General features: G+C 48.6%; 1 protein-coding gene across 1 annotated transcript in view; it reads right to left on the bottom strand.

Annotated features, from left to right (window-relative positions):
* The window catches only part of LOC147098983 (uncharacterized), a 411,709-nt gene that overhangs the window by 343,208 nt on the left and 40,764 nt on the right, over nt 1-27,737 (bottom strand). The window lies entirely within an intron of this gene.

Here is a 27,737-nt window from a genome sequence, read left to right as displayed (position 1 = left end):
AGTTTCTCTGTATGTACCCCGTCAACTCCTTTAATCATCTTAAACACCTCCATCAGATCACTCCTCAATCTTCTAAACTAAAGGGAATACAAGCCAAGATTATGCCACCTGTCCTCATAATTTAACCCTTTTAGCCCCGGAATCATACTGGTGAATCTGCGCTGCTCCCCCTCCAAGGCCAATATATCCTCCCTGGGGTGCGGGGCCCAGAACTGAATGCCGTGCTCCAGATGGGGTCTGACCAGGGCTCTGTACAGCTGAACCATCACTTCCTTCCCTTTGTATTCCAACCCCCTTGAGATAAGCAAGATTAGCCTTTGTGCATTAGCTTTTAGTGATTCGTGTACATGGACATCCAAATCTCTCTGCTCCTCCGCAGTTCCTAGTTTCTCACCATTCAGACAATATTCTGATTTCTCTTTCTTGGGTCTAAAGTGGATGACCTCCCACTTCCCACATGTTGAACTCCATTTGCCACAGTTTGGCCCACTCACTTAATCTATCTCTGTCCCTTTGTAACAATCCTGCACCATCTGCATTACTCCATAGAATCATAGAATCTTACAGCACCGAAGGAGACATTCGGCCCATCGTGCCTGTGCCGGCTCTTTGAAACAGCTCTCCAATCAGTCCCACTCCCCCCTACTCTTTCCCCATAGCCCTGCAAATTTCTCCTTCTTATGTATAATTCCAATTTCCTTTTGAAAGTTACTATTGACTCTGCTTCCACCGCCCTTTCAGGCAGCGCATTCCAGATCGCAACAACTCATAGCGTAAAACAAAATTCTTCTCATCTACCATCTCCCTCCTGGCTTTTTTTTCCAATTATTTTAATTCTGTCCCCTCTGGCTACCGACCCTCCTCCCATTGGAAACAGTTTCTCCCCATCTACTCTATCAAAACCCCTCATGATTTTGAACACCTCTATCAAATCTCCCCTTAACCTTCTCTGCTCCAAGATGAACAATCCCAGCTTCTTCAGTCTATCCACATAACTAAAGTCTTTCATCCCTGTTGCCATTCTAGTAAATCTCCTGCATCTTCTCCAAGGCCTTGACATCCTTCCTGTTGTGTGGTGCCCAGAATTAGACACAATACTCCAGCTGGGGCCTAACCAGTGGTTTATAAAGGTTTTGCATAAATTCTTTGCTTTTGTACTATAGGGGCTGGATAGTAACTCAGAGGTGGGAGGGAGCGGGGGCGGGGAGGGGGGTGGTAGTGCTGCTTTGAAGTCGGGAAGCCCAGAAGAACAGGTATCCCAAAAGGTCCTGGCAAATTTAACACCAGGGCCTGATTAACATTTTTTACCTCCGTTTCTCAGATTGAGAGGCTGGCTAGCTGTCGGGTGGGTAGGCCTGCGACACCAGGCCGCAGCTGGGGAGCGGTGAGGAGGATGAAAGGGGTCGGAAAGACCGGAGGGGTGGCGGGGGTGGGGGGAGAGATGGGAGGCCAGAGGAAAGATTGGTGTCCGGGGGCGGGTGGTGGGGTGGGGAGATCAGAGGCCAGAGGCACGAGCGGAGGCCGGAGTCGGGAGGGAGATCGGGGGCCTCGTGGAGGAAATCAGAAGGGTCGGGAGGGGGGCGTGGAGGTCAGAAAAGTCCTGGGGAGATCGGAAGGATCCAGCAGGTAAGTGGAAAAGCAATTGCCATTTTAAATTTAACACTGGACGGCCGGGTTTTCCAGGCCTTCTTGCCTCCCTTTAGGTGCTGGGTTTCCTGAGGCCCGGAAAACTCAGCCAGCCAGGGTTAAATTTAAAATGGTGGTTAAATATGAGGCAACGCCGCCCCCCACCACCATCCCATCCCGTTTTTGAGGGTTAAAATTCCCCCTGGCCTCTGTTTATAAAGTCAAGGATCCCATATGCTTTTTTAACAGCCTTCTCAGCTTGCCCTGCTACCTTCAAAGATTTGTGTATGTACACACCTGGGCCTCGATTTTAACTGACCCGTGGAGTCGGGATTGGAGGCGTGTGGGGGGTTAAAGTCCCGAATTCGGGGGTCCCGACACCATCCTGCCCCCAACCCGCCTGCATGTAAGTTTCAAAGGAGGCAGGTACCTGCCCCGCACTGGGACCCGCCTACCCGAGGCGGGAAGGGATTAGTGCCAATTAACTGCCTGTTAACAGGCAGTTTTTAGCCTAATCCCTATTTTTAATCTTGAACTGTGGGATTCCCGACAGCTCCAAACCACGCTAAGTTAGAGGAGGCAGGCCGTCGGGTTGAAGGACTTGGAGGGGTCGAGATGTCGGTGTTCAGGTGAGTGATGGGTGCATGAGTGCAAAGGTAAGTGTGTTTGGTGTGTCTAAAGTATGTAAAGAAGTTTAAATTACCTGTACTTACCTTTTTAGTCTTCCTTCCTCTAGATTTCGGGAGTCCACCATCTCACCGGCACAGAAAGCAGAATGGCTGCGATCTGTCAAAAGTGACAGCCTGCAGCTTTCTGTGCCGGAGAGATTTCTAACTGAGTCTGTGTAGAAGGACTCATGTTAGAAGTAAGACTGTCAGTGTTTGACAGCTTCAAACAGCTGTGAAACGCTGATATTTCATCTGTCAAAACTTCTTGACAGATGAAATTTCAGTCTGTGACGTCACCTGTTGCCGGGTGGCCCTTAATTGGCCTGCTGAGCCCGCTGGGCGGACTCAACAAGGTCAATCAAGTTGAAATCGCGTGGATTGGCCGCATCTCCATGGAGGCGGGACTACAACCCTGAAAGTTGCAGTCCCGCCTCCTTCCCGACTTCTGAGTGAAAATCACCCCCCAGGCCTCTCTGTTCCTGCACCCCCTTTAAAATTGTATCATTTAGCCTAGTTATAGATTTATACAGCACAGAAAGAGGCCCTTCGGCCCATCGTGTCCGCACCGGCCATCAAGCCCTATCTATTCTAATCCCATTTTCCAGCACTTGGTCCATACCCTTGTATGCTATGGCGTTTCAAGTGCTCATCTAAATGCTTCTTGAATGTTGTGAGGGTTCCTGCCTCTACCACCCTTTCAGGCAGTGAGTTCCAGATTCCAACCACCCTCTGGGTGAAAAAGTTTTTCCTCAAATCCCCTCTAAACCTCCTGCCCCTTACCTTGAAACTATGCCCCCTGCTTATTGACCCCTCTACTAAGGGGAAAAGTTCCTTTCTATCTACCCTATTTATGTCCCTCATAATTTTGTACACCTCAATCAGGTCCCCCCTCAGCTTTCTCTGCTCTAAGGAAAACAACCCCAGCCTGTCCAGTCTCTCTTCATAGCTGAAGCGCTCCAGCCCAGGTAACATCCTGGTGAATCTCCTCTGCACCCTCTCCAATGCAATCACATCCTTCCTATCGTGTGGTGACCAGAACTGCACACAGTATTCCAGCTGTGGCCTAACTAGCGTTTTGTACAGCTCCATCATAACCTCCCTGCTCTTATATTCAATGCCTCGGCTAATGAAGGCAAGTATCCCATATGCCTTTTTAACCACCTTATCTACCTGTCCTGCTGCCTTCAGGGATCTATGTACATGCACACCAAGGTCCTTCTGATCCTCTGTCCTTCCTAGGGTCCTACCACTCATTGTGTATTCCCTTGCCTTGTTAGTCCTCCCAAAATGCATCACCTCACACTTTTCAGGGTTAAATTCCATTTGCCACTAGTTCTGCCCATCTGACCAACCCGTCTATATTGTCCTGTAGCCTGAGGCTTCCCTCCTCGCTATTTACCACTCCACCAATTTTCGTGTTATCTGCGAACTTACTGATCATACCTCCTACATTCATATCTAAATCATTAATGTACACTACAAACAGCAAAGGACCCAGTACCGATTCCTGCAGTACACCACTGGACACAGGCTTCCAGTCACAAAAACAACCTTCGACCATCACCCTCTGCCTCCTACCACTAAGCCAATTTTGGATCCAATGTGCCAAATTGCCCTGGATCCCATGGGCTCTTACCTTCTTGACCAGTCTCCCATGCGGGACTTTGTCAAAAGCCTTACTGAAGTCCATGTAGACTACATCAACTGCTCTACCCTCATCCATGCACCTAGTCACCCCCTCGAAAAATTCAATCAAATTGGTTAGACATGATCTCCCCCTGACAAAGCCATGCTGACTATCCTTGATTAATCCTTGCCTCTCCAAGTGGAGACTAATTCTGTCCCTCAGAATTTTTTCCAATAATTTCACTACCACTGATGTTAGGCTCACTGGCCTGTAATTCCCTGGTTTATCCCTACTACCCTTCTTGAATAATGGTACTACGTTAGCAGTTCTCCAGTCCTCTGGCACCTCCCCTGTGGCCAAGGAAGATCTGAAAATTTGTGTCAGAGCCCCTGCAATCTTCTCCCTTGCTTCACACAGCAGCCTGGGATACATCTCGTCTGGGCCTGGGGATTTATCCACTTTTAAGCCCGCTAAAACCGCTAGTACCTCCACCCTCTCAATACTAATTTGTTCAAGTGTATCACAATCCCCCTGCCTGATTTCTATGCCTACATCATCCTTCTCCATAGTGAACACAGATGCAAAATATTCATTTAAAACCTCACCCACAGCTTATATTGCCTCTCCTCATTCTTCTTACCAAAATGCATCACATCACACTTCTCTGCATTAAATTTCATCTGCCATGTGTCTGTGGAGGCTGGGTCATTGAACATATTTAAGGTGGAGATAGACAGAATTTTGAAAGGTAAAGGAGTCAAGGGTTATGGGAAGTGGGCAGGGAAGTGGCATTGAGGCCAAGATCAGATGAGCCATGATCTCATTAAATGGCAGAGCAGGCTCGAGGGGCCTACTCCTGCTCCTATTTCTTATGTTCTTATGTTCTGCCTGTTGTGTATGTACCTTTAAGGGAATAACTGGTCTTAGACTGCAGTACCGGCAGTGACCACCCCTGTATAAAAGGCCCTAGCAGGCTTCTGTAGTTTCAGTTTCAAGCTGCCTCTTGTTCAGTAAAGTACCTGTTAAACTGTTCTCCCGAAGTCCGTGTATTATTGAGGCGCGGACTTTACACTGCCCATTTCGCCAGTCTGTCTATGTCCTCCTGTAGTCTGTTACCATCCTCCTCACTGCTTACGACATTTTTGAGTTTCGTGTTATCTGCAAACTTTGAAATTATGCATTGTATACCCAAGTCCAGGTCATTAATATGTATCAAAAAGAGCAGCGGTCCTAATATCGGACACCACTCTATACCTCCCTCCAGTCTGAAAAACAACACTACTCTCTGCTTTCGATCCTTTAGCCAATTTCATATCTAAACACTGCCACTGTCCCTTTAATGCCATGGGCTTTCATTTTGCTAACAAGTCTATTATGTGTTATTTTATCAAACGCTTTCTGGAAAGTCCAGATACACAACATCACCCGCACTACCCTCATCGACGCTCTCCATTATTTCATCAAAGAACTCAATCAAGTTTGTCAAACTCGATTTGCCTTTAATAAATCCGTGCGGACATTCATTTACTAACCCATATTTTCCAAGTGACAATTAATTTTGTCTCGGATTATTGTCTCTAAAAGATTCCCCACCTCTGACGTTAGGCTGACTGCTCTATAGTTGCCAGGTTTATCCCTCTCCCCTTTTTTGAACGGGGTGTAACATTTGCAATCCTCCAGTCCTCTGGCACCGCTCTCATATCCAAGGAGGATTGGAAGATTGTGGCCAGAGCCGCCGATAATTCCACCTTTACTTCCCTCAGCAACCTAGGACGCATCCCATCCGGACCGGGAGACTTTTCTACTTTGAGGACTGCCAACCTTTTAAGTACACGCAGTTTATCTATTTTATCACAACCAATTTCTCTAGCAACTAAAGTCAGTTAGTTTGCTGCAGGATTCAATGCCGATACAGGATCAATGGGGGTTAAATTCGGGATCGCCCATTTTTGGGAGGCAACTTCTACCCACGTAGGGTACAAATGGGGAGCTCCAAGGAGCCCCGGATAGTGAGTCTCGCACCTCATTAGACAGAAGGCGGCGCTGTGGGGGAGGAGGCCGCACAGGTAAGTGGTCGGGTCAGGGAGGTAGTGATCGGAGGGTCATGGAGATATCGGGAACCATGGAGGGAGTCACTGGGGGGTAGGGGAATCTGGGGGGGGGGGGTCGGGGAGGCAGTGATCAGTGGTCATGGAGATATCGGGGGGAGGGAGGTCTGGGATCGGGGCCAGGGCCTGGAGGTCAGAGGTCGGGGATCTCTGGACCAGGAGCGGTGATGACTATTTAGCTTTTTTTTTATTTCTGCGATGTTTAGGGTTGGTTTTCCTCGGGGCAAACCAATGATGGAACGGGGCGCACAAGCTGCTTAACAGCTTATGCGAAAGGCCTGGCACCGAACCTGGAGCACGGACCAGGCGTTGAACCAGGAGCACGGACCAGGCGTTGAACCTGGAGCACGGAACAGGCATTGAACCTGGAGCACGGACCAGGCATTGAACCTGGAGCACGGACCAGGCACTGAACCTGGAGCACGGACCAGGCATTGAACCTGGAGCACGGACCAGGCATTGAACCTGGAGCACGGACCAGGCATTGAACCTGGAGCACGGACCAGGCATTGAACCTGGAGCACGGACCAGGCGTTGAACCTGGAGCACAGATCAGGCATTGAACCTGGAGCACGGACCAGGCATTGAACCTGGAGCACGGACCAGGCATTGAACTTGGAGCACGGACCAGGCATTGAACCTGGAGCACGGAACAGGCATTGAACCTGGAGCACAGACCAGGCATTGAACCTGGAGCACAGACCAGGCATTGAACCTGGAGCACGGACCAGGCATTGAACCTGGAGCACGGACCAGGCATTGAACCTGGAGCACAGACCAGGCATTAGATCAGGACCACGGACCAGGCATTGAACCTGGAGCACGGACCAGGCATTGAACCTGGAGCACGGACCAGGCATTGAACCTGGAGCACGGACCAGGCATTGAACCTGGAGCACGGACCAGGCATTGAACCTGGAGCACGGGCCAGGCATTGAACCTGGAGCACGGACCAGGCATTGAACCTGGAGCACGGGCCAGGCACTGAACCTGGAGCACGGACCAGGCATTGAACCTGGAGCAAGGACCAGGCATTGAACCAGGAGCACGGACCAGGCATTGAACCTGGAGCACGGACCAGGCATTAGATCAGGACCACGGACCAGGCATTGAACCTGGAGCACGGACCAGGCATTGAACCTGGAGCAAGGACCAGGCACTGAACCTGGAGCACGGACCAGGCATTGAACCCGAAGCACGGACCAGGCATTGAACCCGGAGCACGGACCAGGCATTGAACCCGGAGCACGGACCAGGCATTGAACCCGGAGCACGGACCAGGCATTGAACCAGGAGCACGGACCAGGCACTGAACATGGAGCACGGACCAGGCATTGAACCTGGAGCACGGACCAGGCATTGAACCTGGAGCACAGACCAGGCATTGAACCAGGAGCACCGACCAGGCATTGAACCAGGAGCACCGACCAGGCATTGAACCAGTAGCACCGACCAGGCACTGAACCAGGAGCACGGACCAGGCATTGAACCTGGAGCACGGGCCAGGCATTGAACCTGGAGCACGGACCAGGCATTGAACCAGGAGCACGGACCAGGCACTGAACCTGGTGCACGGACCAGGCACTGAACCTGGAGCACGGACCAGGCATTGAACCTGGAGCACGGACCAGGCATTGAACCTGGAGCACGGACCAGGCATTGAACCTGGAGCACGGACCAGGCACTGAACCTGGAGCACGGACCAGGCATTGAACCTGGAGCACGGACCAGGCATTGAACCTGGAGCACGGACCAGGCACTGAACCTGGAGCACGGACCAGGCATTGAACCTGGATCACGGACCAGGCACTGAACCTGGAGCACGGACCAGGCATTGAACCTGGAGCACGGACCAGGCATTGAACCTGGAGCACGGACCAGGCATTGAACCAGGAGCACGGACCAGGCATTGAACCTGGAGCACGGACCAGGCACTGAACCTGGAGCACGGACCAGGCACTGACCCTGGAGTACGGACCAGGCATTGAACCAGGAGCACAGACCAGGCATTGAACCTGGAGCACAGACCAGGCATTGAACCTGGAGCACAGACCAGGCATTAGATCAGGACCACGGACCAGGCATTGAACCTGGAGCACGGACCAGGCATTGAACCTGGAGCACGGAACAGGCATTAGATCGGGAGCACGGACCAGGCATTGAACCTGGAGCACGGACCAGGCATTGAACCAGGAGCACGGACCAGGCATTGAACCTGGAGCACGGACCAGGCATTGAACCTGGAGCACGGACCAGGCATTGAACCTGGAGCACGGACCAGGCATTGAACCTGGAGCACGGACCAGGCACTGAACCTGGAGCAAGGACCAGGCATTGAACCTGGAGCACGGACCAGGCATTGAACCTGGAGCACGGACCAGGCATTGAACCAGGAGCACGGACCAGGCACCGAACCTGGAGCACGGACCAGGCACTGAACCTGGAGCACGGACCAGGCACTGAACCTGGAGCACGGACCAGGCATTGAACCTGGAGCACGGACCAGGCACTGAACCTGGAGCACGGACCAGGCATTGAACCTGGAGCACGGACCAGGCATTGAACCTGGAGCACGGACCAGGCATTGAACCTGGAGCACGGACCAGGCATTGAACCTGGAGCACGGACCAGGCACTGAACCTGGAGCACGGACCAGGCACTGAACCTGGAGCCATCCTGGTCTGTGTGTGTGCCGCAGATACTCATTATCTCAACCAGCTGGGCCATTCGAAGAAGCAACTAATTCACCTTTTGACACATCCAATTATAGAGTGATACAGCACAGAAGGAGGCCATTCAGCCCATCGTGCCTGTGCCAGCTCCTTGAGAGGGCTCTCCAATTAGTCCCACTCCCCTGCTCTTTCCCCATTGCCCTGCAAATTTTTCCTTTTCAAGTATTTATCCAGTTCTCTTTTGGAAGTTATTATTGACTCTGCTTCCACCACCCTTTCAGGCAGCGCATTCCAGGTCATGGCTCGCTGAGTAAAACAAATTCTCCTCTTCTCTCCTCCGGTTCTTTAGCCAATTACCTTTAATCTGTGTCTCTGGTTACAAACCCTCTAGCCAGTGGAACAGTTTCTCCCTATCTGCTCTATCAAAACCCCTCATATTTTTGAACACCTCTATTAAATCTCCCCTTAACCTTCTCTGCTCCAAGGAAAACAACTCCAGCTTCTCCAGTCTCTCCACATCACTGAATTCCCTCACCCCAGTATCATTCTAGTAAATCTCCTCTGCACCCTCTCCAAGGTCTTGACGTCCTTCCTTCAAGGGTGGTTATCATAGAACCATAGAGTAGTACATCACAAAGAGAGAGGCCATTCAGCCCATCGAGTCTGCGCCGGCTCTTTCGAAGAGCAATCCAGTCAGTCCCGCTCTCCCGCTCTTTCCCCATATCCCTGCATTTTTTTTCTCTTTCAAGTATTTATCCAATTCCCTTTTGAAGGCTACTATTGAATCTGTACCCACCGCCCTATCAGTCAGTGTATTCCAAATCCTAACCACTCGTTACATAAAACGTTTTTCCTCATGTCGCCTCTGGTTCTTTTGTCAATCACCTTAAATCTGTGCCCTCTGGTTATCGACCCTTCAGCCATTGGAAACAGTTTCTCTTTATTTACTCTGTCTAAATCTTTCATGATTTTAAACACCTTTATCAAATCTCCTCTTAGCCCTCTCTGCTCCAAGGAGAACAACCCCAGCTTCTCCAGTCTCTCCACGTAACTGTAATCCCTCATCCCTGGAACCAGTTATGTGAACCCCGTAATTACCTTTCAGTTGTTCTGAAGGATGACCAGGGCCGATCCTGGCTGCTAACATTTACCGAGCTGTGAGTGGTGACCCCAGCCCTGATAAGCCTCTCCCGATAATACTTGTCTCACAATCGGTGCATTCTATGTTCTAGTGTCTATGTGGCAAGGTGCTGGGCTGCAGACAGCTGAGGCTGCTCAGGCAAGTTGCAATGAGGAAATCGTGACATCATAATGGTGCTGATGAAGGTGATGAGCAGCATACAAGCAGTGTGTGAAAAAGTGATGCAAATCTGCTTAGTGTTCATTTGTTTCAATCAAATTAAAATAAAAACTGGCTGATAATTGGAATATCTGGGGGATGATAGAGGCAGTGAGGGCTTGATATAATGGCAGCCTGTCCGTCTCACTCTCATTCTACTCCCTGACTGTTGGCAAATAGAGAGAGACACAAACAGGCCACCATTCCCTGGTGGCCTGTGTGTGTCTCTCTATTTGCCAACAGCCAGTCTGTCTGCATGGCTATGTGTGTGTGTGTGTGTGTGTGTGTGTGTGTGTGTGTGTGTGTGTGTGTGTCGCATGTCTATCTGTCTGTGTGTATGTCTGCCGCCTGTCTGTCTGTCTGTCATCTGCCTGTCTGTGTGTCTGTCTGTCTGTTTGTGTGTGTGTATTTGTGTGTGTGTCTGTTTGTGTGTCCGTGTGTCTGTGTGTGTGCGTGTGTGTGTGTATGTGTCTGTCTGTGTGTCTGTTTATGTGTCTGTCTGTGTGTCTGTGTCTGTCTGTCTGTGTGTGTCTGTGTGTGTGTGTCTGTGTGGGTGTATCTGTGTGTGTGTGTGTCTGGGTGTGTATCTGTCTGTGTGTCTGTTTGTGTGTGTGTCTGTCTGTGTGTCTGTTTGTGTGTGTCTGTGTGTCTGTTTGTGTGTGTCTGTCTGTGTGTCTGTTTGTGTGTGTGTCTGTCTGTCTGTGTGTCTGTCTGTGTGTATTTGTGTGTGTGTCTGTTTGTGTGTCTGTCTGTCTGTTTGTGTGTCAGTGTATCTGTCTGTTTATGTGTCTGTCTGTGTGTCTATGTGTGTGTGTGTGTGTGTGTGTGTGTGTGTCTGTGTGTGTGTGTCTGTGTGTGTTTGTATGTGTGTGTGTCTGTCTCTCTATTCCCCGGTGGTCTGTAGGATAGATTTCCTGGTATCGTGCTCCCTGTTGGGGAGGTGGTGGTGGTGGGGGGGGGGGTGGTGGTGCACGTGAAGGGAGCTGAGGTCAGAGAATTGTGGTGATGGTGCCGTAGCCCTAAATCCAACCCACGCTTCCTTTGAGCGCTTCGCTCCTCTCAGAGCACGAGATTGGTGCTTGTGTCTATATACTTGTGATTTCAAATAAAACTGTTGGACTATAACCTGGTGTTGTGTGACTTCTTACATTTGTCCACCCCAGTCCAACACCGGCATCTCCACACCACATCTATATACTCTGATGATAGTCTGTGTCGTTCTCTATTCGCTAACAGTTGGTGTCCTCTCTCTATTCCCTGGCACCCTATATCAGTGTCTGTGTCTCTATTCCTTGGCATGCAAAATTCATGCTGCCTGCTCACTTACATGATTGGGCCAATATCAGTGCAGTCTACTGGCCAATAAAAGTTTGCCTCGGCTCTCTGCACTGCTTAACATAGAGAAACATAGAGATAGGAACAGGAGTAGGCCATTCGGCCCTTCGAGCCTGCTCCGCCATTCAATGAGATCATGGCTGATCTTCGTCTGAGATCATAGCTGATCTTACCAGTTCAGTACCCCGTCCCCGCCTTTTCTCCGTAACCCTTAGTCCCCTTAGCCTTCAGAAATATATCCAATTCTCTCTTGAAAATATTTATTGAATTAGCCTTCACAGCCCTCTGTGGCAGGGAATTCCACAGGCTCACCACTCTTTGAGTGAAGAAATTCTTCCTCATCTCTGTTTTAAATGATTTGCCCACTATTTTTAGACTGTGGTCCCTGGTTCTGTGCTCCCCGGCCATTGGAAACATTCTCTCTGAATTCAGCCTGTCCAGGCCTGCCATAATTTTATATGTTTCGATGAGATCCCCTCTCAATCTTCTAAACTCCAGTGAGTACAAGCCCAAACTATTTAATCTCTCTTCGTAGGTCATTCCCGCCATTCCAGGTATCAGCCTGGTGAATCGCCGTTGCACTCTTTCCATGGCAAGAACATCCTTCCGCAGATGGGGCGACCAAAACTGTACACAATACTCCAGATGCGGTCTCACCAGCACCTTGTACAGCTGTAGTAAGGTATCCCTATTCCTATACTCGAACCCCCTTGATATGAAGGCCAACATACCATTTGCCTTCTTAATCGCCTGTTGCACCTGCATGCTCTCCTTCAGTGACTGGTGCACAAGAACACCCAGGTCCCTCTGCACTTCCCCATCTCCCAATCTATTGCCATTTAGATAATAATCTACCCTCCTGTTTTTACCCCCAAAGTGGAGGTGCTTCGTTGCAGAAGCGCCTCATTGTCACTCTGCATGCAGCCATGGCTCAACAGGGAAGAGAGAGAGCAAGGAGATTCTCAGATGCAGCACTGGAGCCCTTGATCCTGGGGGTGCACGGAAGAAGGCAGGTCCTCTACCCGCAGGGGAGCCTTCCAGGCAGCGCTCCAGAGGACAGCGGGAAGAGATAGCAGACGCCGTCAGGACCTGAATTCAGTGCCACAGGAAGTTTAATGACCTCAGGCGAGTGGTCATGGTGAGTGAATGTATCTTCAAATGCCATATCCCACCAACTGCACCACTAGCCTCACACACTGCTCAATGCAACACACCCCCATCACTCACCTACCAACAATCTCTAACAATCACCACTCATACCTCACAATCATAGCTTCACCTCACCCTCACACACTTACCACTGCTGTAACCCTCACACCCACATCTCACAGCTTGCACACACTGATAGCTATTCAACAACGGCAGGCACATCACCCAAACACACTGCACCACACTCACTGACACAATTCTCTTTCTCTTGCAGGCCAAGGTGGCGCATAACAGACATGAGCAGCAGCAGATGGGCGGAGGGGAAGCACATATTCAGAACCTCTCTGAGCTGGGGGTGACGGTGCTGGAGATCATTAGAGGGGCCGACATTAAGGCAACCCGACCCTTGAGCCTTTCTCCTTTCAGATACCCAAGAACTGCCAGCAGCCCAGTCATGTCCCCGACTTTGTAGAGGAGGAGAGTGAAGGCGAAGAAGAGGCACCGTCACTCGATCTGACACTCCCAGGCACCAGCTCAGAAAATGGCGTTGCGCGTACTTTAGAGGATCGTATATCGGCGGGAATGGCACGCGGTGAGTCACTGGGCACGAGTGGGCAGCAGCCAGGCCAGTTGCACGCTTTTTGACCTCATTACCATTTTTCTGGTGAAAGCAGGCAACAGCAGCGCTGCCGACCTGGCCAAAATGGCAGCCATCACGGGACGCACCGGAAGCGAGGCAGCCGCCATTTTTATGCCGAAACCGGCCTTGACAGCCAGCACTAAGGTGCTGAATCTCACGGCCCCAGAGTTTAATTTCTTAATTATTAAATTATAAATGTCTTTACCCAGAGAGTGGTGAGAAAGTGGAACTCGCTACCACAGGGAGTAGCTGAGGCGAATAGCATCGATGCATTTAAGGAGAAGCTAGATAAACACATGAGGGAGGTATGGTGATAGGGTGAGATGAAAAGGAGTGGGAGGAGGCTCGTGTGGAGCATAAACACTGGTATAGACCAGCTGGGCCGAATGGCCTGTTTCTCTGCAGTAAAATTCTTTGTAAACTGCTCCTTTAATTTTGGAGGGAGGTATACATCTGCGCTGTGAATCATCATTTCGAATAGTCAGATAATATTTTAAAGTTACTGCGCCTGGTCATTTCCTGAGCTCCACTGCATTGCAAAGACCAAGGGATGGTCAGAAACTACCAACAGGACACAGCAATACTCCTGCAAACTGCAGTTGGGGGAAAGGTGGGTGGTGCCACAGTAGAAATGTACACAGTGCTTTCACACCTGGGACCCCAGCTCAAGTCCGGCCACACTGACGGATTAAAGTCCTGTCTCTCTGCCCAATGTCAGGTTTCCACAAGAAACTGGTTTGGCCAGTCTCAACCCAGCTGTTAGTGGGTGTACTGGAAAGAAAGACAGACTTGCATTTCTATAGCGCCTTTCACGACCTCAGGATGTCGTAAAGCGCTTTACAGCCAATGAAGCACTTTTTGAAGTGTAGTCACTGTTGTATTGTGGGAAGCGCGGCAGCCAATTAGCGCACAGCAAGCTCCCACAAACAGCATTGTGATAATGACCAGATAATCTGTTCTAGTGATGTTGATTGAAGGATAAATATTGGCGGGGGCACAGGGGAGAACTCCCCTGCTCTTCATCGAGATAGTGGCCATGGGATCTTTTATGTCCACCTGAGAGAGCAGACGGGGCCTCAGTTTAACATCTCATCCGAAAGACGGCACCTCCGACAGTGCTGCACTCCCTCAGTACTGCAGTAGTGTCAGCCTGGATTTTTGTGCTCAAGTCTCTGGAGGGGGACTTGACCCCACAACCTTCTGACTCAGAGGTGAGGGTGCTACCTGTTATAAATCTCATCATCATGAAGAAACGACTCATAAAATAACACTGGACGGCCAGCTGGTGGCGCCGTCCAAGGAGTATAAATACTCGGGCGTGGGCCCAGCTTGTCAGGGACATTTTGTAAGACAGGAACTAGTGAAGAACAACTAGACCTCCATGTTTTGAAACAAGTTGATTAAAGCCTTGCTTTATACTCGAACCAAGTGCGTAGTGAGTTTTATTACGTCACTACCCACTGAGCCACTAGCTTACACTCTGGGCATAATATAGCACCCTGCTGTTAGTGGCTGTAATGGGCATAGTGTGGCACCGACTGACAATCTCATTTTGGAGTGTAACAAGTGGGAAGTGGTGAAATTCACACTGGCACAGGGTGCAGGGCTCCTGTGAGGCACATCACTGGGGCAGAGTTGAGGGATAATTACATTTTGTCTGGTCCATGCTGGTAACTGTCCTGGAATCCCTGATGCTAACACTGGTTGAGAAAAACATTATCATCCTTCACCTTGTTAAATTTACAAAAAAAACTAAAAGTATTCCAAGCGTGGAAAATAGTATAGGGGATTCCAAGTTTGTAAACCAGAAATCTGCAGCAAATTGCAGATGATTAAAGATAAATTCAAATCCAGTAAAATCTATCAATTATATTATCATTATGCAGACATCACACACTTCACATTTCCCCTTTTTCTTACAGATTCAAAACAATTCTAAAACTATTAGCTGCAGCCTGAAACTTAAAAACATTTAAAAACACATTTCCAACCTTCCCTTTTCCCTCACGCAATGGCAATTGAACTCTGACTGACCCGAAGCTGTGGTACATTCTGGGTGCCTTGGAGTCCATTCTGGGACTCTGAAGCTGACTAACACTTTCCAACTTTCACAAGTCACCAAGCAATTGAACTCTGCCTGACCCGAAGCTGTGTTTCCTTAACAAAAATTAGACTGGCTGGAATTTTCCGGGGTGGTAGCGGGCGAGATCGGTGGCGGGCCAGGTGAGAAAGTTGTTATTTTTGACAGCGGGTCAGGACCCCGCTGTCATCCCGCTCCCACACGCCTTTCCCCAGGTGCATCTGTCATCGTGGAGCCAACCCAACCGGCAGCGGCGGGGGACCCAATTGAGATGATTATCAGGTCGTTTACAAGCACTTAAGAGCCTTTTATCACTTACTTTTTTAATTTCCCTGCATGGCCACGGGATTCACGCAGCTTGGGAAACACGTCTGTCAACCTGAGGCGTGAGTTCCGTGGCCATTGCTCCAGCTGATTACTTGACAGCATGGAAAGCAAACCAAAATAAAAACATGTTTATTACATCAGCTAACAGATTGATGGAGATTCTGTTCCACTTGAAAAGCTACTGGTAAATGTTAATTCAGAAATTCCTGAAGGGATGTGAGTGCTGAAGGCTTCCCTCCTACCCTGGATGGTGAGGGAAATACATTTTTCACTGGCCATTCTCGGCTGTTGCCTTCCAACTCAACAGTATTGATCTGCACTATAAAAAAGGACATATACCATTTAAATACATTTTTGTGTTGTTTCTGGTCAGGTTTTTCTCACAGTATGCTGTGATTGTCCAGTTACAGATTAAATCAAGTCATCAACTGTAACAATTTCATTCTCATCACTCATTCCACTGGTTCAATCTGCTTTCAGTCCCTGAATATAACTAATTTAATTTTTCAGTCTGAGACTTTGGGGGTGAATTTCTGCGGAGGTTCTCTCACTTGTCTACTGTTAACTTCAAAGGAAGAGCTGCAGAAATCCCAGAAACACATAAGCACCACTTATACTGTTTGTCAGAGTTTCCGCAGCTCTTCCGTTGAACTTACATAAGATTGTAAATCCACCCCTTTCCAATTACATTTCAAATCTGCTTAATTTTATATATTACCTGTACACACGCATCTTTTATTTGTACCAGTTACTGATATAAAAGTTTATAGATTTGTGATTAAAGCACCAATAACTTCCCAATTAATGTACTTTTTCACTTATGTTCTTGATTGTATTTGTAGATGGTGTCATATTACTTAATGATATTATTTAAATATTTCTTTGTTACTCATATATAACTTATATTATTGTAGAGTACAGATTCAACACCCACTATGTTAGATTAAACATCAAATGTAATGTGGCCACGGTCCCTTTAAGGATCCCGACTGAAAACACGTCATGAATGACGTCACCAGACCCGCTCCATCTCGTAGAAACATAGAAGATAGGAGCAGGAGTAGGCCATTCGGCCCCTCGAGTCTGTCTCCGCCATTTAATGAAATCATGGCTGATCGTCCAAATTCAGTACCCTGTCCCTGCTTTCTCCCCATATCCCTTGATCCCTTTAGCCTTAAGAAATATATCTAACTCCTTCTTGAATATATTTAATGAATTGGCCTCAACTGCCTTCTGTGGTAGAGAATTCCACAGGTTCACCACTCTCTGGGTGAAGAAATTCCTCCTCATCTCATTCCTAAATGGCTTACCCCTTGTTATAAATCTCACATTCATCAAGAAACTACTCGTGAAATAACACTGGACGGCCAGCTGGTGGCGCCGTCCAAGGAGTATAAATACTCGGGCGTCGGCCTCAGCTTTCCAGGGACACTTTGTAAGGCAAGGAACTGGTGAAGTACAACTAGACCTCCATGTTCTGAAACAAGTTGATTAAAGCCTTGCTTTATACTCAAACCAAGTGCTTAGTGAGTTTTATTACGTCACCCCTTATCCTTAGACTGTGACCCCTGGTTCTGGACTCCCCCGCCATCGGGAACATCCTTCCTGCATCTAGTCTGTCTAGTCCTGTTAGAATTTTATAAGTTTCAATCAGATCCCCTCTCATTCTTCTAAACTCCAATCGACCCAATCTCTCCTCATACGTCATTCCTGCCATCCCAGGTATCAGTCTGGTGAATCTTCGCTGCACTCCCTCCATGGCAAGAACATCCTTCCTCAGACAGGGCGACCAAAACTGCACACAATACTCAAGGAGTGGTCTCACCAAGGCCCTGTACAACTGCAGCAAGACATCCTTGTTCCTGTACTCGAATCCTCTCGCTACGAAGGCCAACATACCATTTGCCTTCTTAACCGCCTGCTGCACCTGCATGCTTACCTTCAGTGACTGGTGCACAAGGACACCCAGGTCTCGTTGCACTTCCCCTTCTCCCAATCTATTGCCATTCAGATAATAATCTGCCTTCCTGCTTTTCCCACCAAAGTGGATAACCTCGCATTTATGATTACTTCATTCTTCCTGCAAATGTCTCTCTTACTTTTATTACAGCATTTCTTCCTCTGCCATCAGATTTGTCAAGATTGAACCTGTGTTTGAGTTTGAAATGCGAGGGTATACATATCAGGAAAGGATGGCCAAGGCTGGGTCTCTTTTGTCGTGAAAAAAGGCTGAGGGGTGACCTAATAGAGGTCTTTCAAATTATGAAAATTTTTGATAGAGTGGATACAGAGAGAGTGTTTCCACTTGTGGGGAGGAGCATAACCAGAGGCCATCAATATAAGATAGTCACCAAGAAATCCAATAGGGAATTCAGAAGAAACTTCTTTACCCAGAGAGTGGTGAGAATGTGGAACTCGCTGCCACAGGGAGTGGTTCAAGCGAATAGTAGAGATACATTTAAGGGGAGGCTAGACAAGCATATGAGGGAGAAGGGAATAGAGGGTTATGCTGATAGATTTAGATGAGGAAAGACGGGAGGCGGCTCGAGTGGAGCATAAACGCCGGCATGGACTGGTTGGGCCGAAAGGCCTGTTTCTGTGCTGTATATCCTATGCACTCCTATGAAACATCCCTCTGACCAAACTACACGTGACAGACATGCTTGTAAAGTGATGTCCAATTTTACATGAGAAAAAAGAAACACAAAGTCAAGCCAAGAGGAAGGATGAATAAGAGTTACCTTCTGCCCTGTTTCAGGCAGAACTCCTCCGCAGTTCCGCCTTCCATAAACATGAGCTCATCCAAAATTCTGCTGCCCATATCGTAACTCACACCAAGTCCCGTTCACCCATTACCCCTGCACTCGATGGCCTACATTGGTTCCCGGTCCAGCAACGCCTTGATTTAAAAATTCTCATCCTTGTTTTGAAATCCCTCCATGGCCTCCTCGCCCACTCCCCATCTCTGTAACCATCTCCAGCCCTCCGAGATATCTGCACTCTTGCGCATCCCTGATTTTAATGGCTCCACCATTGGCAGCCGTGCCTTCAGCTGCCTAGTGCCTCTGTAAACCTCTCCGCCTCTCTACCTCCCTCTGCTCCTTTAAGACGCTCCTTAAAACCTGCTTCTTTGACCAAGCTTTTGATCACCTGCCCTAATATCTCCTTATGTGGCTCGGTGTCAAATTTTGTTTCACAATCACTCCTGTGAGGCGCCTTGGGACGTTTTAGCCCATTAAAGGCTCCATAACAATGCAAGATGTTGTTGTATCCTTCTCGTCTCCAACAGTGCCATAGATAAGAAGATACGAAGAACTGAACAGATAAGAATGAGCTGAAGGCACAGGTAGATACTTGGGACTATGATATTATAGCTATTACAGAGACGTGGCTGAAAGAGGGGCTGGTATGGCAGCTCAACATTCCTGGTTACAGGATTTGCAGACGGGATAGAGAGGGAGGTAAAAAGGGAGGGGGGGTCGCGGTATTGATTAAAGAAACTATTACAGCTGTGAGGAGGGATGATATGTTGGCGGGATCATCAAACGAGGCCCTATGGGTCGAATTGAAAAACAAAAAAGGGGCGATCACACTGCTGGGAGTGTACTGGGAGTGTAGACCCCCAAACAGTGAGAGGGAGATAGAAGAGCAAATATGTAGAGAAATCTCTGAGAAGTGTAAAATCTATAGGGCAGTAATAGTAGGGGATTTCAACTGCCTTAATATTAACTGGGGTAAAATTAGTGTGAAGGGTATAGAGGGTGCGGAATTCCTAAAATGCATCCAGGAGAACTTTTTTAGCCGGTATGCAGCAAGCCCAACAAGGGAGGGGCGGTTCTGGACTTAGTTTTAGGGAATGAAGCTGGGCAGGTAGAAGGCGTATCAGTGGGGGAGCATTTTGGTGCTAATGACCATAATTCAGTTAGATTTAAGGTAGTTATGGAAAAGGACAAGGATAGACCAGGAATAAAACTTCTAAATTGGGGAAAAGCAAATTTTGCTAAGCTCAGAGGAGGTTTAGCCATAGTGGACTGGAAACAGCTACTTGAAGGTAAATCAGTGTCAGAGCAGTGGGAGGCATTCAAGGAGGAGATCCGGAGGGTTCAGACCAAATATGTGCCCTTAAAAAAAAAGGTGGGACTAACAAATCTAGAGCCCCCCGGATGCCGAGGGACATACAGGGTAGGATAAAAAAAAGGGAGGCGCATGACAGATACCGAGGGCTAAATACTCCAGAATCTTTAGAGGAGTACAGAAAGTGCAGGGGTGCAATTAAAAAGGATAATAGGAAAGCAAAGAGCATGAAAAATTCTTGGCAAGTAAAATCAAGGAAAACCCAAAGATGTTTTATAAAGATATTAAGAGTAAGAGGATAACTAAAGAAAGGGTAGGTCCTATTAGACATCATGAGGGTAATATGTGTGTGGAGGCGGGAGACGTCGGTAGGGTTCTTAATGAATACTTTGCACCTGTTTTCACAAAGGAGAGGGGCGAAGCAGACATTGCTATCAGGGAGGAGAAGTGTGAAATATTAAATGAAATAAACATAGTGAGAGAGGAAGTATTAAGGGGTTTAGCAGCTTTAAAAGTGGATAAATCCCCAGGCTCGGATGAAATGTACCCTAGGCTGTTAAGCGAAGCAAAAGAGGAAATAGCAGAGGCCCTGACCATCATTTTTCAATCCTCTCTGGCTTCAGGTGTGGTGCCGGAGGACTGGAGGACTGCTAATGTGGTACCCTTGTTTAAAAAGGGAGAAAAGGATCGACTGAGTAATTACAGGCCAGTCAGCCTAACCTCGGTGGATATTCAAATTATTGGAAAGAATTCTGAAGGACAGGATAAATCTTCATTTAGAAAGACACAGATTAATCAAGGATAGTCAGCACGGATTTGTTAAGGGAAGGTCGTGTCTGACAAACTTGATTGAATTTTTTGAGGCGGTAACAAGATGAGGGTAGTGCGTTTGATGTAGTGTATATGGACTTTAGCAAGGCTTTTGATAAGGTTCCACATGGCAGACTGGTCACGAAGTTAAAAGCCCATGGGATCCAGGGCAAAGTGTCAAGTTGGATTCTAAACTGGCTCGGAGACAGAAAGCAGGGGGTAATGGTTGATGGGTGTTTTTGTGATTGGAAGGCTGTTTCCAGTGGGGTTCCACAGGGCTCAGTACCAGGTCCCTTGCTTTTTGTGGTATATATCAATGATCTAGACTTGAATATAGGGGGTATGATTAAGAAGTTTGCAGATGATACTAAAATCGGCTGTGTGGTTGATACTGAAGAAGGAAGCTGTAGACTGCAGGAAGATATCAATAAATTGGTCAGGTGGGCAGAACAGTGGCAAATGGAATTCAATCCGGAGAAGTGTGAGGTAATGCATTTGGGGAGGGCTAACAAGGAAAGGGAATACACATTAAATGCTAGGACACTGAGTAGTGTAGAGGAACAAAGGGACTTTGGAGTGCATGTCCACAGATCCCTGAAGGTAGCAGGCCAGGTAGATAAGGTGGTTAACAAGGCATACAGAATGCTTGCCTTTATTAGCTGTGGCATAGAATACAAGAGCTAGGGGATTATGCTTCAACTGTATAAAACACTAGTTAGGCCTCAGCTAGAGTACTGCATGCAGTTCTGGTCACCACATTACAGGAAAGATGTGATTGCACTAGAGAGGGTACAGAGGAGATTTACAAGGATGTTGCCGGGAGTAGAGAATCTTAGCTATGAGGAAAGACTGGATAGGCTGGGTCTGTTTTCCTTGGAACAGAGGAGGCTGAGGGGAGACCTTATTGAGGTGTATAAAATTATGAGGGGCCTAGATAAAGTGGATAGGAAGGACCTATTTCCCTTAGCAGAGGGGTCAAAACCAGGGGGCACAGATTTAAAGTAATTGGGGGAAGGTTTAGAGGGGATTTGAGGGGAAATTTCTTCACCCAGAGGGTTGTGGGGGTCTGGAACTCACTGCCTGAAAGGGTGGTAGAGGCAGGAACCCTAACCACATTTAAAAAGTACTTGGATGTGCACTTGGGATGCTGTAACCTGCAGGGCTACGGACCAAGAACTGGGAAGTGGGATTAGGCTGGAGAGCTCTTTGTTGGCCGGCGCAGACATGATGGGCCAAAATGGCCTCCTTCCGTGCTGTAACTTTCTATGATTCTATGAATCTCTATGATTCTAATTAGGAATTAGAGAAGGCCACTCAACATAGTGAAGCTCATTCTTCCAGTATCGGGACTCTCTCTCAGTATCTAACATGCATTTTGAACCGACAAGTCTGTGTCTACTGCCCTGTCTGTTAGATCAGTCTAAACATTTATCACTGTTTCAGTACAGAAATTCTTGCTGAGATCTGTTTTAAATCTACTTCTCATTAAATTCCATTCATGTTCTTCTATTCTGACTTTCCTGGCCATTCGCATTACTCAATATTCTACATAAATTCAAGGAGAACACCTCCCTCCAGGCCATAAGACCATAGTTCCTCCCATCCTTTCCCATAACCCATCCCCAACCCTCCCTGCACACTCTGCAATGCATCCCATAAGTGCAGTCCAACCAGCACAATGCAACGCCCTAGCACAAACCCAGCATATCCATACTGCACTGCTCTGGATGCACCCAGCACTGCACCTCTCCCCTCGAGTGCTGCAATCCCGGTGCTTTATTCTCTTGGTTTTTGCAGATGATACTTCACAGACAGTGAATATCTGGCGTGAGTGATCACAAGGCTGTGACAGGCTTTGCACATGGGGTGGAAGGAGAAGTGCTGAGGGCTGATATGTGTCAGAGAAGTCGCCGCCAAGGAGAAGGCACTGGGGATTCATTCAGGATTTACCAGGGATGAGGGAATTCAGTTATGTGGAGAGAGGAGAGAGTGGAGAACCTGGAATTCAACTCCCCCACCCCCCCCACCTCCCACCAGACTTATCCCCTCTCTTGCATCGATATATTAAAGCAGCATTGGAATAGAGGCCAGGAGATGAGAGGAAAATGAGTCAGGAACATTCCCAGCTCTTGGAGGAGCGTCAGCCAGAGACTGACGCAATGGAGAGAAAGGTGGAGACGGAGAGCGAAATGAAAGAGCAGAGCGAAGGTCGAGAAGTAGTGATGAGAGAAGATAAATGAAGAGGGAGAGGGAGAGAGAGAAAAGCACGAGAGACGAACAAGCTCAAATGTAAGAAGTGTGAGGTTATGCATTTGGGGAGGGCTAACAATGCAAGGGAATACACAATAAATGGTAGGACACTGAGAAGTGCAGAAGATCAGAGGGACCTTGGAGTGTATGTCCACAGATCACTGAAGGTAGCAGGACAGGTAGATAAGGTGGTTAAGGGTGGTACGGGATACTTTCCTTTATTAGCCGAGGCATAGAACATAAGAGCGGGGGGGTTATGCTTGAACTGTATAAAACACTAGTTAGACCACAGCTAGAGTACTGCGTACAGTTCTGGTCACCACATTACAGGAAAGATGTGATTGCACTAGAGAGGGTACAGAGGAGATTTACAAGGATGTTGCCAGGAGTGGAGAATTTTAGCTATGAGAAAGATTGGATAGACTGGGGTTGTTTTCTTTGGAACAGAGGAGGCTGAGGGGAGATTTGATTGAGGTGTATAAAATGATGAGGGGCCTAGATAGAGTGGATAGGAAGCACCTATTTCCCTTAGCAGAGAGGTCAATAACCAGGGGGCATAGGTTTAAAGTAATTGGTAGAAGGATTAGAGGGGAGTTGAGGAGAACTTAATTCACCCAGAGGGTGGTGGGGGTCTGGAACTCACTGCCTGAAAGGGTGGTAGAGGCAGAAACCCTCATTGCATTTATGTTCTTGAAGTGCTGTAACCTACAGGGCTACGGACCAAGAGCTGGAAAGTGGGATTAGGCTGGATAGCTCTTTTTTGGCCGAAACAGACACGATGGTCCGAATGGCCTCCTTCTGTGCTGTAAATTTCTACGATTCCATGATGATGTATGGTACTGTCCCAAGTAGCTGCCATGAATACATCAGTGACAGACACAGTTACCAACCCCCTCCCCACATTTGTGCCACTGGAGTGGGGAACTTCAACTGTGACATCTAAATCCTGACCAACAACTCAAACCTCAATGAGAGTTCAAGATCCTCAGGACCAGAAACTGAAGGGTGAGCTCCTAAAGAACAACTATTGCATTTGAAGCAGCAATTATCCAAAGGCCTTAGCTATAAATTTATGGTCAACCTGGCCACTATTCTTCAATGCCAATTAGAACTTCTCTGTTGAGATGTCTTAGACCAACAAGTTGCCAACTACAGGATTTCTCCGAGTTACTGTAAAACATAGATTACCTAGTAATGTTAATAGTTAACTTCTGAGAATGTGGCCAATCTCATAAGATTTGCCCTTTGGATTCCACATTGGGTCGTTTTATCGCATACCTGGCAATCACCTCCTCGGGGCTGGATCGACAGTAGAGGTTGCAGTCTGGAGTAACAATGTGCAGGTCCTCTTGGTTAACTGCACTGGCACATAGATTCAGGCTGAGACTGTCATACTGCAGCTAGACGGAATTAGACAGAGAAATCAACATCGCATATCTGCTCTTCTTCACTCCAAACAGCCAATCTATGCCCCCACCCCTCACCCCACCACCCTCTGAATGAGATGATCAATCTAGGCTCTCCAGGCCGGCCTGCCATCTTGCATCCTCCGTAAACTTGAGCTCATCCAAAACTCTGTTGCCCCGTGTCCTAACTCGCACCACGTCCCATTCACCGATCTCCCCCTGTGCTCACTGACCTACACTGTGTCCCGGTCCGGCCTCAAATTTAAAATACTCAGCCTTGTTTTCAAATCCCTCCATGGCCTTGCAACTCCCTGGGCTCGAATTTCATTGGGCCGTTGAGGCGGGATTGGAGGCGTGTGGGGGGTTGAAATCGCGAAATCGGGGGGCACGAACCCATCCCGCCCCCAACCCACCTCCATGCCCGTTTCCCAGGAGGCGGGTACCCGATCTGTGCTGGGAGCCGCCTCCCTGAGGCAGGAAGGGGATTAGTGCCAATTAACTGCCTGTTAACAGGTAGTTAACAGGCAGTTTTTAGCCTAGTCCCTATTTTTATCCCTGAAGTGTGGGCTTCCCGACGGCTCCAAACCACGCCAAGTTAGCGAGGCGGACCGTCGGGCTGAAGGGCTTGGAGGGTTCGAGATGTCCGGTGTTCAGGTGAGTAATGGGCGCATGAGTGCAGAGGTAAGTGTGTTTGGTGTGTGTAAAGTGTTTACCTTTACTTAATAATGCAGCCTTCCTTCCTTCAGGTCTCGGGAGTCCCTCATCTCACCGGCACAGAAAGCAGAGTGGCCGCGAGCTGTCAAAATCTGCAGCCTCTGCTTTCTGTTCTGGAGAGATCTCTAAATCAGCCTGAGAGGAAGGAATTAACTAAGAGTACAGATTGTCAGTGTTTGACACCTGTTGCCAGGTGGCCCTTAATTGGCCTGCTGAGCCCGCTGGGCAGGCTCAACAAGGTCAATCAGGGGAAAATCGCGTGGGTTGGCCACAACCCGATGGAGGCGGGACTACACCCCCAAAAGCGGGAGTCCCACCTCCTACACGCCTTCATTGATAAAATCCAGCCCCCTATCTCTGTAACCACCTCCAGCTCCGGTCTTTTCAGCAGCCCCGATTTTAATTGCTCCACCATTGGCGGCCGTGCCTTCAGCTGCCTGGGCCCTAAGCTCTGGAATTCCCTCCCTAAACCTCTCCGTCTCTCTCTCTTCCTTTTAAGACGCTTCTTAAAACCTACCTCTTTGACCAAGCTTTTGGTCAGATGTCCGAATGTGGCTGGGCGTCAAATGTTGTTTGATAACGCTCCTGTGAAGCGCCTTGGGACGTTTTACTATGTTAAAGGTGCTATACAAATGCAAGTGTTGTTGTTTTGTTGTAGGCTGACACTCCAGTGCCAAGGAGTGCTTCCTTGTTAGGGTGATGTCCTTCAGTGAAATGTTAATCCTAGGTCTTCTCTGTCTGTTCAAGTAGGCATTAAAAGAAGCCTTAGCACTATCCAAAGAACGACAGGTAGTTTCTGACCTCCCTCAACCAACAGCCATTTTTTTTAATGTGCATTTTTCCAAATGCATATTTCTAGATAAATATCCATATTTAAGGTCCCTAGTTTTGGTCTCCGCCACAAATCTCTGCCAATATCTCTGTGGAATAGCCACTAGAAGAGGTGCAAAGCAGTCTTTTTTTTAAGTAGTTCATGAGATGTAGGCGTCGCTGGCAAAGCCAGCATTTATTGCCCATCCCTAGTTGCCCTTGAGAAGGTGGTGGTGAGCTGCCTTTTTGAACCGCTGCAGTCTGTGTGGTGAAGGTACTCCCACAGTGCTGTTAGGGAGGGAGTTCTAGGATTCTGACCCAGCGACGATGAAGGATCGGCGATATACTTCCAAGTCAGGATGGTGTGTGACTTGGAGGGGAACTTGGAGGTGGTGGTGTTCCCATGTGCCTGCTGCCCTTGTCCTTCTAGGTGGAAGAGGTCGCGGGTTTGGGAGGTGCTGCCGAAGAAGCCTTGGCAAGTTGCTGCAGTGCACCTTGTAGATGGTACACATTGCATCCACGGTACGCTGGTCGTGGACGGAGTGAATGTTTAAGGTGGTGGATGGGGTGCCAATCAAGCGGGCTGCTTTGTCCTGGATGGTGTCAAGCTACTTGAGTGTTGTTGGAGCTGCACTCATCCAGGCAAGTGGAGAGTATTCCATCACAATCCTGACTTGTGCCTTGTAAAAAGGCTGTGTGGAGTCAGGAGGTGAGACACTCGCCGCAGAATACCCAGCCTCTGACCTGCTCTTGTTGCCACAGTATTTATGTGGCTGGTCAAGTTAAGTTTCTGGTCAATGGTGACCCCCAGGATGTTGATGGTGCGGGATTCGGTGATGGTAATGCCATTAAATGTCAAGGGGCGGTGGTTAGCCTCTCGCTTGTTGGAGATAGTCATTGCCTGGTACTTGTGTGGCGCAAATGTTACCTGCCACTTATCAGCCCAAGCCTGAATGTTGTCCAGGTCTTGCTGCATGCGGGCATGGACTGCTTCATTATCTGAGGAGTTGCAAATGGAACTGAACACTGTGCAGTCATCAGCGAACATCCCCACTTCTGACCTTATGATGGAGGGAAGGTCATTAATGAAGCAGCTGAAGGTGGTTGGGCCTAGGACACTGCCCTGAGGAACTCCTGCAGCGATGACCTTGGGCTTTGATGATTGACCTCCAACCACCACACCATCTTCCTTTGTGCTAGGTATGACTCCAGCCAGTGGAGAGCTTTCCCCCCCGATTCCCATTGGCTTCAGTTTTACTAGGGCTCCTTGATGTCAAGGGCAGTCACTCTCACCTCAACTCTGGAATTCAGCTCCTTTGTCCATGTTTGGACCAAGGCTGTAATGAGGTCTGGAGCCGAGTGGTCCTGGCGGAACCCAAACTGGGCATCGGTGAGCAGGTTATTGGTGAGTAAGTGCTGCTTGATAGCACTGTCGACAACACCTTCCATCACTTTGCTGATGATTGAGAGTAGACTGATGGGGCGGTAATTGGCCGGATTGGATTTGTCCTGCTTTTTGTGGACAGGACATACCTGGGCAGTTTTCCACATTGTCGGGTAGATGCCAGTGTTGTAGCTGTACTGGAACAGCTTGGCTAGAGGCGCGGCTAGTTCTGGAGCACAAGTCTTCAGCACGATAGCCGGGATGTTGTCGGGGCCCATAGCCTTTGCTGTATCCAGTGCGCTCAGCCATTTCTTGATATCACGTGGAGTGAATCGAATTGGCTGAAGACTGGCTTATGTGATGGTGGGGACCTCGGGAGGAGCCTGATATGGATCATCCACTCGACACTTCTGGCTGAAGATGGTTGCAAATGCTTCAGCCTTGTCTTTTGCACTTAGCTGAGGGAGCGTGGTAGGTGGTAATCAGCAGGAGGTTTCCTTGCCCATGCTTGACCTGATGCCATGAGACTTCATGGGGTCCAGAGTCAATGTTGAGGACTCCCAGGGCCACTCCTTCCCGACTTTATACCACTGTGCCACCGCCCCTGGTGGGTCTGTCCTGCCGGTGGTAATGGAGGAGTTTGGGATATTGGCTGAAAGGTATGATTCTGTGAGTATGACTATGTCAGGCTGTTGCTTGGCTAGTCTGTGGGACAGCT

This window comes from Somniosus microcephalus, chromosome 28 (assembly GCF_052327205.1).
Source record: "Somniosus microcephalus isolate GS21.2 chromosome 28, FLI_Smic_1.0, whole genome shotgun sequence".
In the NCBI taxonomy this organism is placed as follows: Eukaryota; Metazoa; Chordata; class Chondrichthyes; order Squaliformes; family Somniosidae; genus Somniosus; species Somniosus microcephalus.
Note: the sequence above shows the minus strand (reverse complement) of the source record. Positions and strands in the feature narration are given on the sequence as shown.